This window comes from Phyllobates terribilis, unplaced genomic scaffold, assembly GCF_046119375.1.
Source record: "Phyllobates terribilis strain yellow unplaced genomic scaffold, ASM4611937v1 Scaffold_10__3_contigs__length_209671492, whole genome shotgun sequence".
NCBI lineage: Eukaryota > Metazoa > Chordata > Amphibia > Anura > Dendrobatidae > Phyllobates > Phyllobates terribilis.
Window position 1 is genome coordinate 5,849,222 of NW_027362770.1, and position 12,500 is coordinate 5,861,721.

The window sequence follows — 12,500 nt, forward strand, 5'->3', positions numbered from 1 at the left end:
TCCAATTTCAGTTCCAGAGCGATTCGCCCAATGAGTCCTTGATATTTAGTCGTTTTCAGCCAATTTTCTGGATTTTTGAAAATTTCACTTTTTTGTGAAAATATCCACTAAATGAGGGAATAATATCTGTGAGGATACCCCAGGAGAGTTCCAAATGTGTGTGGGTAGAATATATATCCCACAGGGGTTAAATTGAAAAAAGTTGAAAACCTTTTTTTTTTGAGACTTAGTCATTTCTCCGGCGTTTATCAGACTTTCAGATAGGGGAAATGTCAGTGAGCATTCCGATTTCAGTTCCAGAGCGATTCGCCCAATCAGTCCTTGATATTTAGTCGTTTTCAGCCAATATTTTGGATTTTTGAAAATTTCACTTTTTTGTGATAATATCCACTAAATGAGGGAATAATATGTGTGAGGGTACCCCAGGAGAGTTCCAAATGTGTGTGGGTAGAATATATATCCCACGGGGGTAAAATTGAAAAAAGTTGAAACATTTTTTTTTTGGACTTAGTCATTTTTCCGGCGTTTATCAGACTTTCATATAGGGGAAATGTCAGTGAGCATTCCAATTTCAGTTCCAGAGCGATTCGCCCAGTGAGTCCTTGATATTTAGTCGTTTTCAGCCAATTTTCTGGATTTTTGAAAATTTCAATTTTTTGTGAAAATATCCACTAAATGAGAGAATAATATGTGTGAGGGTACCCCAGGAGAGCTCCAAATGTGTGTGGGTAGAATATATATCCCACGGGGGTAAAATTGAAAAAAGTTGAAAAAATTTTTTTTTGGACTTAGTCATTTTTCCGGCGTTTATCAGACTTTCAGATAGGGGGAATGTCAGTAAGCGTTCCGATTTCAGTTCCAGAGCGATTCGCCCAATGAGTCCTTGATATTTAGTCGTTTTCAGCCAATTTTCTGGATATTTGAAACTTTCACTTTTTTGTGAAAATATCCACTAAATGAGGGAATAATATGTGTGAGGGTACCCCAGGAGAGTTCCAAATGTGTGTGGGTAGAATATATATCCCACAGGGGTAAAATTGAAAAAAGTTGAAAAAAATTTTTTTTTGGACTTAGTCATTTTTCCGGCGTTTATCAGACTTTCAGATAGGGCAAATGTCAGTGAGCATTCCGATTTCAGTTCCAGAGCGATTCGCCCAATGAGTCCTAGATATTTAGTCGTTTCAGCCAATATTTTGGATTTTTGAAAATTTCACTTTTTTGTGAAAATATCCACTAAATGAGGGAATAACATGTGTGAGGGTACCCCAGGAGAGTTCCAAATGTGTGTGGTAGAATATATATCCCACGGGGGTAAAATTGAAAAAAGTTGAAACATTTTTTTTTTGGACTTAGTCATTTTTCCGGCGTTTATCAGACTTTCAGATAGGGGAAATGTCAGTGAGCATTCCAATTTCAGTTCCAGAGCGATTCGCCCAATGAGTCCTTGATATTTAGTCGTTTTCAGCCAATTTTCTGGATTTTTGAAAATTTCACTTTTTTGTGAAAATATCCACTAAATGAGGGAATAATATGTGTGAGGATACCCCAGGAGAGTTCCAAATGTGTGTGGGTAGAATATATATCCCACAGGGGTTAAATTGAAAAAAGTTGAAAACCTTTTTTTTTGAGACTTAGTCATTTCTCCGGCGTTTATCAGACTTTCAGATAGGGGAAATGTCATTGAGCGTTCCGATTTCAGTTCCAGAGCGATTCGCCCAATGAGTCCTTGATATTTAGTAGTTTTCAGCCAATATTTTGGATTTTTGAAAATTTCACTTTTTTGTGAAAATATCCACTAAATGAGGGAATAATATGTGTGAGGGTACCCCAGGAGAGTTCCAAATGTGTGTGGGTAGAATATATATCCCACGGGGGTAAAATTGAAAAAAGTTGAAACATTTTTTTTTTGGACTTAGTCATTTTTCCGGCGTTTATCAGACTTTCAGATAGGGGAAATGTCAGAGAGCATTCCAATTTCAGTTCCAGAGCGATTCGCCCAATGAGTCCTTGATATTTAGTCGTTTCAGCCAATTTTCTGGATTTTTGAAAATTTCACTTTTTTGTGAAAATATCCACTAAATGAGGGAATAATATGTGTGAGGATACCCCAGGAGAGTTCCAAATGTGTGTCGGTAGAATATATATCCCACAGGGGTTAAATTGAAAAAAGTTGAAAACATTTTTTTTTGGGACTTAGTCATTTCTCCGGCGTTTATCAGACTTTCAGATAGGGGAAATGTCAGTGAGCATTCCGATTTCAGTTCCAGAGCGATTCGCCCAATGAGTCCTTGATATTTAGTCGTTTTCAGCTAATATTTTGGACTTTTGAAAATTTTACTTTTTTGTGAAAATATCCACTAAATGAGGGAATAATATGTGTGAGGGTACCCCAGGAGAGTTCCAAATGTGTGTGGGTAGAATATATATCCCATGAGGTAAAATTGAAAAAAGTTGAAACATTTTTTTTTTGGACTTAGTCATTTTTCCGGCGTTTATCAGACTTTCAGATAGGGGAAATGTCAGTGAGCATTCCAATTTCAGTTCCAGAGCGATTCGCCCAATGAGTCCTTGATATTTAGTCGTTTTCAGCCAATATTTTGGACTTTTGAAAATTTTACTGTTTTGTGAAAATATCCACTAAATGAGGGAATAATATGTGTGAGGATACCCCAGGAGAGTTCCAAATGTGTGTGGGTAGAATATATATCCCACAGGGGTTAAATTGAAAAAAGTTCAAAAAATTTTTTTTGGGACTTAGTCATTTCTCCGGCGTTTATCAGACTTTCAGATAGGGGAAATGTCAGTGAGCGTTCCGATTTCAGTTCCAGAGCGATTCGCCCAATGAGTCCTTGATATTTAGTCATTTTCAGCCAATATTTTGGATTTTTGAAAATTTCACTTTTTTGGGAAAATATCCACTAAATGAGGGAATAATATGTGTGAGGGTACCCCAGGAGAGTTCCAAATGTGTGTGGGTAGAATATATATCCCATGAGGTAAAATTGAAAAAAGTTGAAACATTTTTTTTTTGGACTTAGTCATTTTTCCGGCGTTTATCAGACTTTCAGATAGGGGAAATGTCAGTGAGCATTCCAATTTCAGTTCCAGAGCGATTCGCCCAATGAGTCCTTGATATTTAGTCGTTTTCAGCCAATTTTCTGGATTTTTGAAAATTTCACTTTTTTGTGAAAATATCCACTAAATGAGGGAATAATATGTGTGAGGATACCCCAGGAGAGTTCCAAATGTGTGTGGGTAGAATATATATCCCACAGGGGTTAAATTGAAAAAAGTTGAAACATTTTTTTTTTGGACTTAGTCATTTTTCCGGCGTTTATCAGACTTTCAGATAGGGGAAATATCAGTTAGCATTCCCATTTCAGTTCCAGAGCGATTCGCCCAATGAGTCCTTGATATTTAGTCGTTTTCAGCCAATTTTCTGGATTTTTGAAAATGTCACTTTTTTGTGAAAATATCCACTAAATGAGGGAATAATATGTGTGAGGGTACCCCAGGAGAGTTCCAAATGTGTGTGGGTTGAATATATATCCCACGGGGGTAAAATTGAAAAAAGTTGATAAAAAATTTTTTTTGGACTTAATCATTTTTCCGACGTTTATCAGACTTTCAGATAGGGCAAATGTCAGTGAGCATTCCGATTTCAGTTCCAGAGCGATTCGCCCAATGAGTCCTTGATATTTAGTCGTTTTCAGCTAATATTTTGGACTTTTGAAAATTTTACTTTTTTGTGAAAATATCCACTAAATGAGGGAATAATATGTGTGAGGGTACCCCAGGAGAGTTCCAAATGTGTGTGGGTAGAATATATATCCCATGAGGTAAAATTGAAAAAAGTTGAAACATTTTTTTTTTGGACTTAGTCATTTTTCCGGCGTTTATCAGACTTTCAGATAGGGGAAATGTCAGTGAGCATTCCGATTTCAGTTCCAGAGCGATTCGCCCAATCAGTCCTTGATATTTAGTCGTTTTCAGACAATATTTTGGATTTTTGAAAATTTCACTTTTTTGTGAAAATATCCACTAAATGAGGGAATAATATGTGTGAGGGTACCCCAGGAGAGTTACAAATGTGTGTGGGTAGAATATATATCCCACAGGGGTTAAATTGAAAAAAGTTGAAAACCTTTTTTTTTTGAGACTTAGTCATTTCTCCGGCGTTTATCAGACTTTCAGATAGGGGAAATGTCAGTGAGCATTCCGATTTCAGTTCCAGAGCGATTCGCCCAGTGAGTCCTTGATATTTAGTCGTTTTCAGCCAATATTTTGGATTTTTGAAAATTTCACTTTTTTGTGAAAATATCCACTAAATGAGGGAATAATATGTGTGAGGGTACCCCAGGAGAGTTCCAAATGTGTGTGGGTAGAATATATATCCCACGGGGGTAAAATTGAAAAAAGTTGAAACATTTTTTTTTTGGACTTAGTCATTTTTCCGGCGTTTATCAGACTTTCAGATAGGGGAAATGTCAGTGAGCATTCCCATTTCAGTTCCAGAGCGATTCGCCCAATGAGTCCTTGATATTTAGTCGTTTTCAGCCAATTTTCTGGATTTTTGAAAATGTCACTTTTTTGTGAAAATATCCACTAAATGAGGGAATAATATGTGTGAGGGTACCCCAGGAGAGTTCCAAATGTGTGTGGGTAGAATATATATCCCACGGGGGTAAAATTGAAAAAAGTTGATAAAAAATTTTTTTTGGACTTAATCATTTTTCCGGCGTTTATCAAACTTTCAGATAGGGCAAATGTCAGTGAGCATTCCGATTTCAGTTCCAGAGCGATTCGCCCAATGAGTCCTTGATATTTAGTCGTTTTCAGCCAATATTTTGGACTTTTGAAAATTTTACTTTTTTGTGAAAATATCCACTAAATGAGGGAATAATATGTGTGAGGGTACCCCAGGAGAGTTCAAAATGTGTGTAGGTAGAATATATATCCCACGGGGGTAAAATTGAAAAAAGTTGAAACATTTTTTTTTTGGACTTAGTCATTTTTCCGGCGTTTATCAGACTTTCAGATAGGGGAAATGTCAGTGAGCATTCCAATTTCAGTTCCAGAGCGATTCGCCCAATGAGTCCTTGATATTTAGTCGTTTTCAGCCAATATTTTGGACTTTTGAAAATTTTACTGTTTTGTGAAAATATCCACTAAATGAGGGAATAATATGTGTGAGGATACCCCAGGAGAGTTCCAAATGTGTGTGGGTAGAATATATATCCCACGGGGGTAAAATTGAAAAAAGTTGAAACATTTTTTTTTTGGACTTAGTCATTTTTCCGGCGTTTATCAGACTTTCAGATAGGGGAAATGTCAGTGAGCATTCCGATTTCAGTTCCAGAGCGATTCGCCCAATCAGTCCTTGATATTTAGTCGTTTTCAGCCAATATTTTGGATTTTTGAAAATTTCACTTTTTTGTGAAAATATCCACTAAATGAGGGAATAATATGTGTGAGGGTACCCCAGGAGAGTTCCAAATGTGTGTGGGTAGAATATATATCCCACGGGGGTAAAATTGAAAAAAGTTGAAACATTTTTTTTTTTGGACTTAGTCATTTTTCCGGCGTTTATCAGACTTTCAGATAGGGGAAATGTCAGTGAGCATTCCAATTTCAGTTCCAGAGCGATTCGCCCAATGAGTCCTAGATATTTAGTCGTTTTCAGCCAATTTTCTGGATTTTTGAAAATTTCACTTTTTTGTGAAAATATCCACTAAATGAGGGAATAATATGTGTGAGGATACCCCAGGAGAGTTCCAAATGTGTGTGGGTAGAATATATATCCCACAGGGGTTAAATTGAAAAAAGTTCAAAAAATTTTTTTTGGGACTTAGTCATTTCTCCGGCGTTTATCAGACTTTCAGATAGGGGAAATGTCAGTGAGCATTCCGATTTCAGTTCCAGAGCGATTCTCCCAATTAGTCCTTGATATTTAGTCGTTTTCAGCTAATATTTTGGACTTTTGAAAATTTTACTTTTTTGTGAAAATATCCACTAAATGAGGGAATAATATGTGTGAGGGTACCCCAGGAGAGTTCCAAATGTGTGTGGGTAGAATATATATCCCATGAGGTAAAATTGAAAAAAGTTGAAACATTTTTTTTTTGGACTTAGTCATTTTTCCGTCGTTTATCAGACTTTCAGATAGGGGAAATGTCAGTGAGCATTCCAATTTCAGTTCCAGAGCGATTCGCCCAATGAGTCCTTGATATTTAGTCGTTTTCAGCCAATTTTCTGGATTATTGAAAATGTCACTTTTTTGTGAAAATATCCACTAAATGAGGGAATAATATGTGTGAGGGTACCCCAGGAGAGTTACAAATGTGTGTGGGTAGAATATATATCCCACAGGGGTTAAATTGAAAAAAGTTGAAAACCTTTTTTTTTTGAGACTTAGTCATTTCTCCGGCGTTTATCAGACTTTCAGATAGGGGAAATGTCAGTGAGCATTCCGATTTCAGTTCCAGAGCGATTCGCCCAATGAGTCCTTGATATTTAGTCGTTTTCAGCCAATATTTTGGATTTTTGAAAATTTCACTTTTTTGTGAAAATATCCACTAAATGAGGGAATAATATGTGTGAGGGTACCCCAGGAGAGTTCCAAATGTGTGTGGGTAGAATATATATCCCACGGGGGTAAAATTGAAAAAAGTTGAAACATTTTTTTTTTGGACTTAGTCATTTTTCCGGCGTTTATCAGACTTTCAGATAGGGGAAATGTCAGTGAGCATTCCCATTTCAGTTCCAGAGCGATTCGCCCAATGAGTCCTTGATATTTAGTCGTTTTCAGCCAATTTTCTGGATTTTTGAAAATGTCACTTTTTTGTGAAAATATCCACTAAATGAGGGAATAATATGTGTGAGGGTACCCCAGGAGAGTTCCAAATGTGTGTGGGTAGAATATATATCCCACGGGGGTAAAATTGAAAAAAGTTGATAAAAAATTTTTTTTGGACTTAATCATTTTTCCGGCGTTTATCAAACTTTCAGATAGGGCAAATGTCAGTGAGCATTCCGATTTCAGTTCCAGAGCGATTCGCCCAATGAGTCCTTGATATTTAGTCGTTTTCAGCCAATATTTTGGACTTTTGAAAATTTTACTTTTTTGTGAAAATATCCACTAAATGAGGGAATAATATGTGTGAGGGTACCCCAGGAGAGTTCAAAATGTGTGTAGGTAGAATATATATCCCACGGGGGTAAAATTGAAAAAAGTTGAAACATTTTTTTTTTGGACTTAGTCATTTTTCCGGCGTTTATCAGACTTTCAGATAGGGGAAATGTCAGTGAGCATTCCAATTTCAGTTCCAGAGCGATTCGCCCAATGAGTCCTTGATATTTAGTCGTTTTCAGCCAATTTTCTGGATTTTTGAAAATTTCCCTTTTTTGTGAAAATATCCACTAAATGAGGGAATAATATGTGTGAGGATACCCCAGGAGAGTTCCAAATGTGTGTGGGTAGAATATATATCCCACAGGGGTTAAATTGAAAAAAGTTTAAAAAATTTTTTTTGGGACTTAGTCATTTCTCCGGCGTTTATCAGACTTTCAGATAGGGGAAATGTCAGTGAGCGTTCCGATTTCAGTTCCAGAGCGATTCGCCCAATGAGTCCTTGATATTTAGTCATTTTCAGCCAATATTTTGGATTTTTGAAAATTTCACTTTTTTGTGAAAATATCCACTAAATGAGGGAATAATATGTGTGAGGGTACCCCAGGAGAGTTCCAAATGTGTGTGGGTAGAATATATATCCCACGGGGGTAAAATTGAAAAAAGTTGAAACATTTTTTTTTTGGACTTAGTCATTTTTCCGGCGCTTATCAGACTTTCAGATAGGGGAAATGTCAGTGAGCATTCCAATTTCAGTTCCAGAGCGATTCGCCCAATGAGTCCTAGATATTTAGTCGTTTCAGCCAATTTTCTGGATTTTTGAAAATTTCACTTTTTTGTGAAAATATTCACTAAATGAGGGAATAATATGTGTGAGGATACCCCAGGAGAGTTTCAAATGTGTGTGGGTAGAATATATATCCCACAGGGGTTAAATTGAAAAACGTTGAAAAATTTTTTTCTTGGACTTAGTCATTATTCCGGCGTTTATCAGACTTTCAGATAGGGGAAATGTCAGTGAGCATTCCAATTTCAGTTCCAGAGCGATTCGCCCAATGAGTCCTTGATATTTAGTCGTTTTCAGCCAATTTTCTGGATTTTTGAAAATTTCACTTTTTTGTGAAAATATCCACTAAATGAGGGAATAATATGTGTGAGGATACCCCAGGAGAGTTCCAAATGTGTGTGGGTAGAATATATATCCCACAGGGGTTAAATTGAAAAAAGTTCAAAAAATTTTTTTTGGGACTTAGTCATTTCTCCGGCGTTTATCAGACTTTCAGATAGGGGAAATGTCAGTGAGCATTCCGATTTCAGTTCCAGAGCGATTCGCCCAATTAGTCCTTGATATTTAGTCGTTTTCAGCTAATATTTTGGACTTTTGAAAATTTTACTTTTTTGTGAAAATATCCACTAAATGAGGGAATAATATGTGTGAGGGTACCCCAGGAGAGTTCCAAATGTGTGTGGGTAGAATATATATCCCATGAGGTAAAATTGAAAAAAGTTGAAACATTTTTTTTTTGGACTTAGTCATTTTTCCGTCGTTTATCAGACTTTCAGATAGGGGAAATGTCAGTGAGCATTCCAATTTCAGTTCCAGAGCGATTCGCCCAATGAGTCCTTGATATTTAGTCGTTTTCAGCCAATTTTCTGGATTATTGAAAATGTCACTTTTTTGTGAAAATATCCACTAAATGAGGGAATAATATGTGTGAGGGTACCCCAGGAGAGTTACAAATGTGTGTGGGTAGAATATATATCCCACAGGGGTTAAATTGAAAAAAGTTGAAAACCTTTTTTTTTTGAGACTTAGTCATTTCTCCGGCGTTTATCAGACTTTCAGATAGGGGAAATGTCAGTGAGCATTCCGATTTCAGTTCCAGAGCGATTCGCCCAATGAGTCCTTGATATTTAGTCGTTTTCAGCCAATATTTTGGATTTTTGAAAATTTCACTTTTTTGTGAAAATATCCACTAAATGAGGGAATAATATGTGTGAGGGTACCCCAGGAGAGTTCCAAATGTGTGTGGGTAGAATATATATCCCACGGGGGTAAAATTGAAAAAAGTTGAAACATTTTTTTTTTGGACTTAGTCATTTTTCCGGCGTTTATCAGACTTTCAGATAGGGGAAATGTCAGTGAGCATTCCCATTTCAGTTCCAGAGCGATTCGCCCAATGAGTCCTTGATATTTAGTCGTTTTCAGCCAATTTTCTGGATTTTTGAAAATGTCACTTTTTTGTGAAAATATCCACTAAATGAGGGAATAATATGTGTGAGGGTACCCCAGGAGAGTTCCAAATGTGTGTGGGTAGAATATATATCCCACGGGGGTAAAATTGAAAAAAGTTGATAAAAAATTTTTTTTGGACTTAATCATTTTTCCGGCGTTTATCAAACTTTCAGATAGGGCAAATGTCAGTGAGCATTCCGATTTCAGTTCCAGAGCGATTCGCCCAATGAGTCCTTGATATTTAGTCGTTTTCAGCCAATATTTTGGACTTTTGAAAATTTTACTTTTTTGTGAAAATATCCACTAAATGAGGGAATAATATGTGTGAGGGTACCCCAGGAGAGTTCAAAATGTGTGTAGGTAGAATATATATCCCACGGGGGTAAAATTGAAAAAAGTTGAAACATTTTTTTTTTGGACTTAGTCATTTTTCCGGCGTTTATCAGACTTTCAGATAGGGGAAATGTCAGTGAGCATTCCAATTTCAGTTCCAGAGCGATTCGCCCAATGAGTCCTTGATATTTAGTCGTTTTCAGCCAATTTTCTGGATTTTTGAAAATTTCCCTTTTTTGTGAAAATATCCACTAAATGAGGGAATAATATGTGTGAGGATACCCCAGGAGAGTTCCAAATGTGTGTGGGTAGAATATATATCCCACAGGGGTTAAATTGAAAAAAGTTTAAAAAATTTTTTTTGGGACTTAGTCATTTCTCCGGCGTTTATCAGACTTTCAGATAGGGGAAATGTCAGTGAGCGTTCCGATTTCAGTTCCAGAGCGATTCGCCCAATGAGTCCTTGATATTTAGTCATTTTCAGCCAATATTTTGGATTTTTGAAAATTTCACTTTTTTGTGAAAATATCCACTAAATGAGGGAATAATATGTGTGAGGGTACCCCAGGAGAGTTCCAAATGTGTGTGGGTAGAATATATATCCCACGGGGGTAAAATTGAAAAAAGTTGAAACATTTTTTTTTTGGACTTAGTCATTTTTCCGGCGCTTATCAGACTTTCAGATAGGGGAAATGTCAGTGAGCATTCCAATTTCAGTTCCAGAGCGATTCGCCCAATGAGTCCTAGATATTTAGTCGTTTCAGCCAATTTTCTGGATTTTTGAAAATTTCACTTTTTTGTGAAAATATTCACTAAATGAGGGAATAATATGTGTGAGGATACCCCAGGAGAGTTTCAAATGTGTGTGGGTAGAATATATATCCCACAGGGGTTAAATTGAAAAACGTTGAAAAATTTTTTTCTTGGACTTAGTCATTATTCCGGCGTTTATCAGACTTTCAGATAGGGGAAATGTCAGTGAGCATTCCAATTTCAGTTCCAGAGCGATTCGCCCAATCAGTCCTTGATATTTAGTCGTTTTCAGCCAATTTTCTGGATTTTTGAAAATTTCACTTTTTTGTGAAAATATCCACTAAATGAGGGAATAATATGTGTGAGGATACCCCAGGAGAGTTCCAAATGTGTGTGGGTAGAATATATATCCCACAGGGGTTAAATTGAAAAAAGTTCAAAAAATTTTTTTTGGGACTTAGTCAATTCTCCGGCGTTTATCAGACTTTCAGATAGGGGAAATGTCAGTGAGCGTTCCGATTTCAGTTCCAGAGCGATTCGCCCAATGAGTCCTTGATATTTAGTCGTTTTCAGCCAATATTTTGGATTTTTGAAAATTTCACTTTTTTGTGAAAATATCCACTAAATGAGGGAATAATATGTGTGAGGGTACCCCAGGAGAGTTCCAAATGTGTGTGGGTAGAATATATATCCCACGGGGGTAAAATTGAAAAAAGTTGTTAAAAAAATTTTTTGGGACTTAGTCATTTCTCCGGCGTTTATCAGACTTTCAGATAGGGGAAATGTCAGTGAGCGTTCCGATTTCAGTTCCAGAGCGATTCGCCCAATGAGTCCTTGATATTTAGTCATTTTCAGCCAATATTTTGGATTTTTGAAAATTTCACTTTTTTGTGAAAATATCCACTAAATGAGGGAATAATATGTGTGAGGGTACCCCAGGAGAGTTCCAAATGTGTGTGGGTAGAATATATATCCCACGGGGGTAAAATTGAAAAAAGTTGAAACATTTTTTTTTTGGACTTAGTCATTTTTCCGGCGCTTATCAGACTTTCAGATAGGGGAAATGTCAGTGAGCATTCCAATTTCAGTTCCAGAGCGATTCGCCCAATGAGTCCTAGATATTTAGTCGTTTCAGCCAATTTTCTGGATTTTTGAAAATTTCACTTTTTTGTGAAAATATCCACTAAATGAGGGAATAATATGTGTGAGGATACCCCAGGAGAGTTTCAAATGTGTGTGGGTAGAATATATATCCCACAGGGGTTAAATTGAAAAACGTTGAAAAATTTTTTTCTTGGACTTAGTCATTATTCCGGCGTTTATCAGACTTTCAGATAGGGGAAATGTCAGTGAGCATTCCAATTTCAGTTCCAGAGCGATTCGCCCAATCAGTCCTTGATATTTAGTCGTTTTCAGCCAATTTTCTGGATTTTTGAAAATTTCACTTTTTTGTGAAAATATCCACTAAATGAGGGAATAATATGTGTGAGGATACCCCAGGAGAGTTCCAAATGTGTGTGGGTAGAATATATATCCCACAGGGGTTAAATTGAAAAAAGTTCAAAAAATTTTTTTTGGGACTTAGTCAATTCTCCGGCGTTTATCAGACTTTCAGATAGGGGAAATGTCAGTGAGCGTTCCGATTTCAGTTCCAGAGCGATTCGCCCAATGAGTCCTTGATATTTAGTCGTTTTCAGCCAATATTTTGGATTTTTGAAAATTTCACTTTTTTGTGAAAATATCCACTAAATGAGGGAATAATATGTGTGAGGGTATCCCAGGAGAGTTCCAAATGTGTGTGGGTAGAATATATATCCCACAGGGGTTAAATTGAAAAAAGTTGAAAACCTTTTTTTTTGAGACTTAGTCATTTCTCCGGCGTTTATCAGACTTTCAGATAGGGGAAATGTCAGTGAGCATTCCGATTTCAGTTCCAGAGTGATTCGCCCAATGAGTCCTTGATATTTAGTCGTTTTCAGCCAATTTTCTGGATTTTTGAAAATGTCACTTTTTTGTGAAAATATCCACTAAATGAGGGAATAATATGTA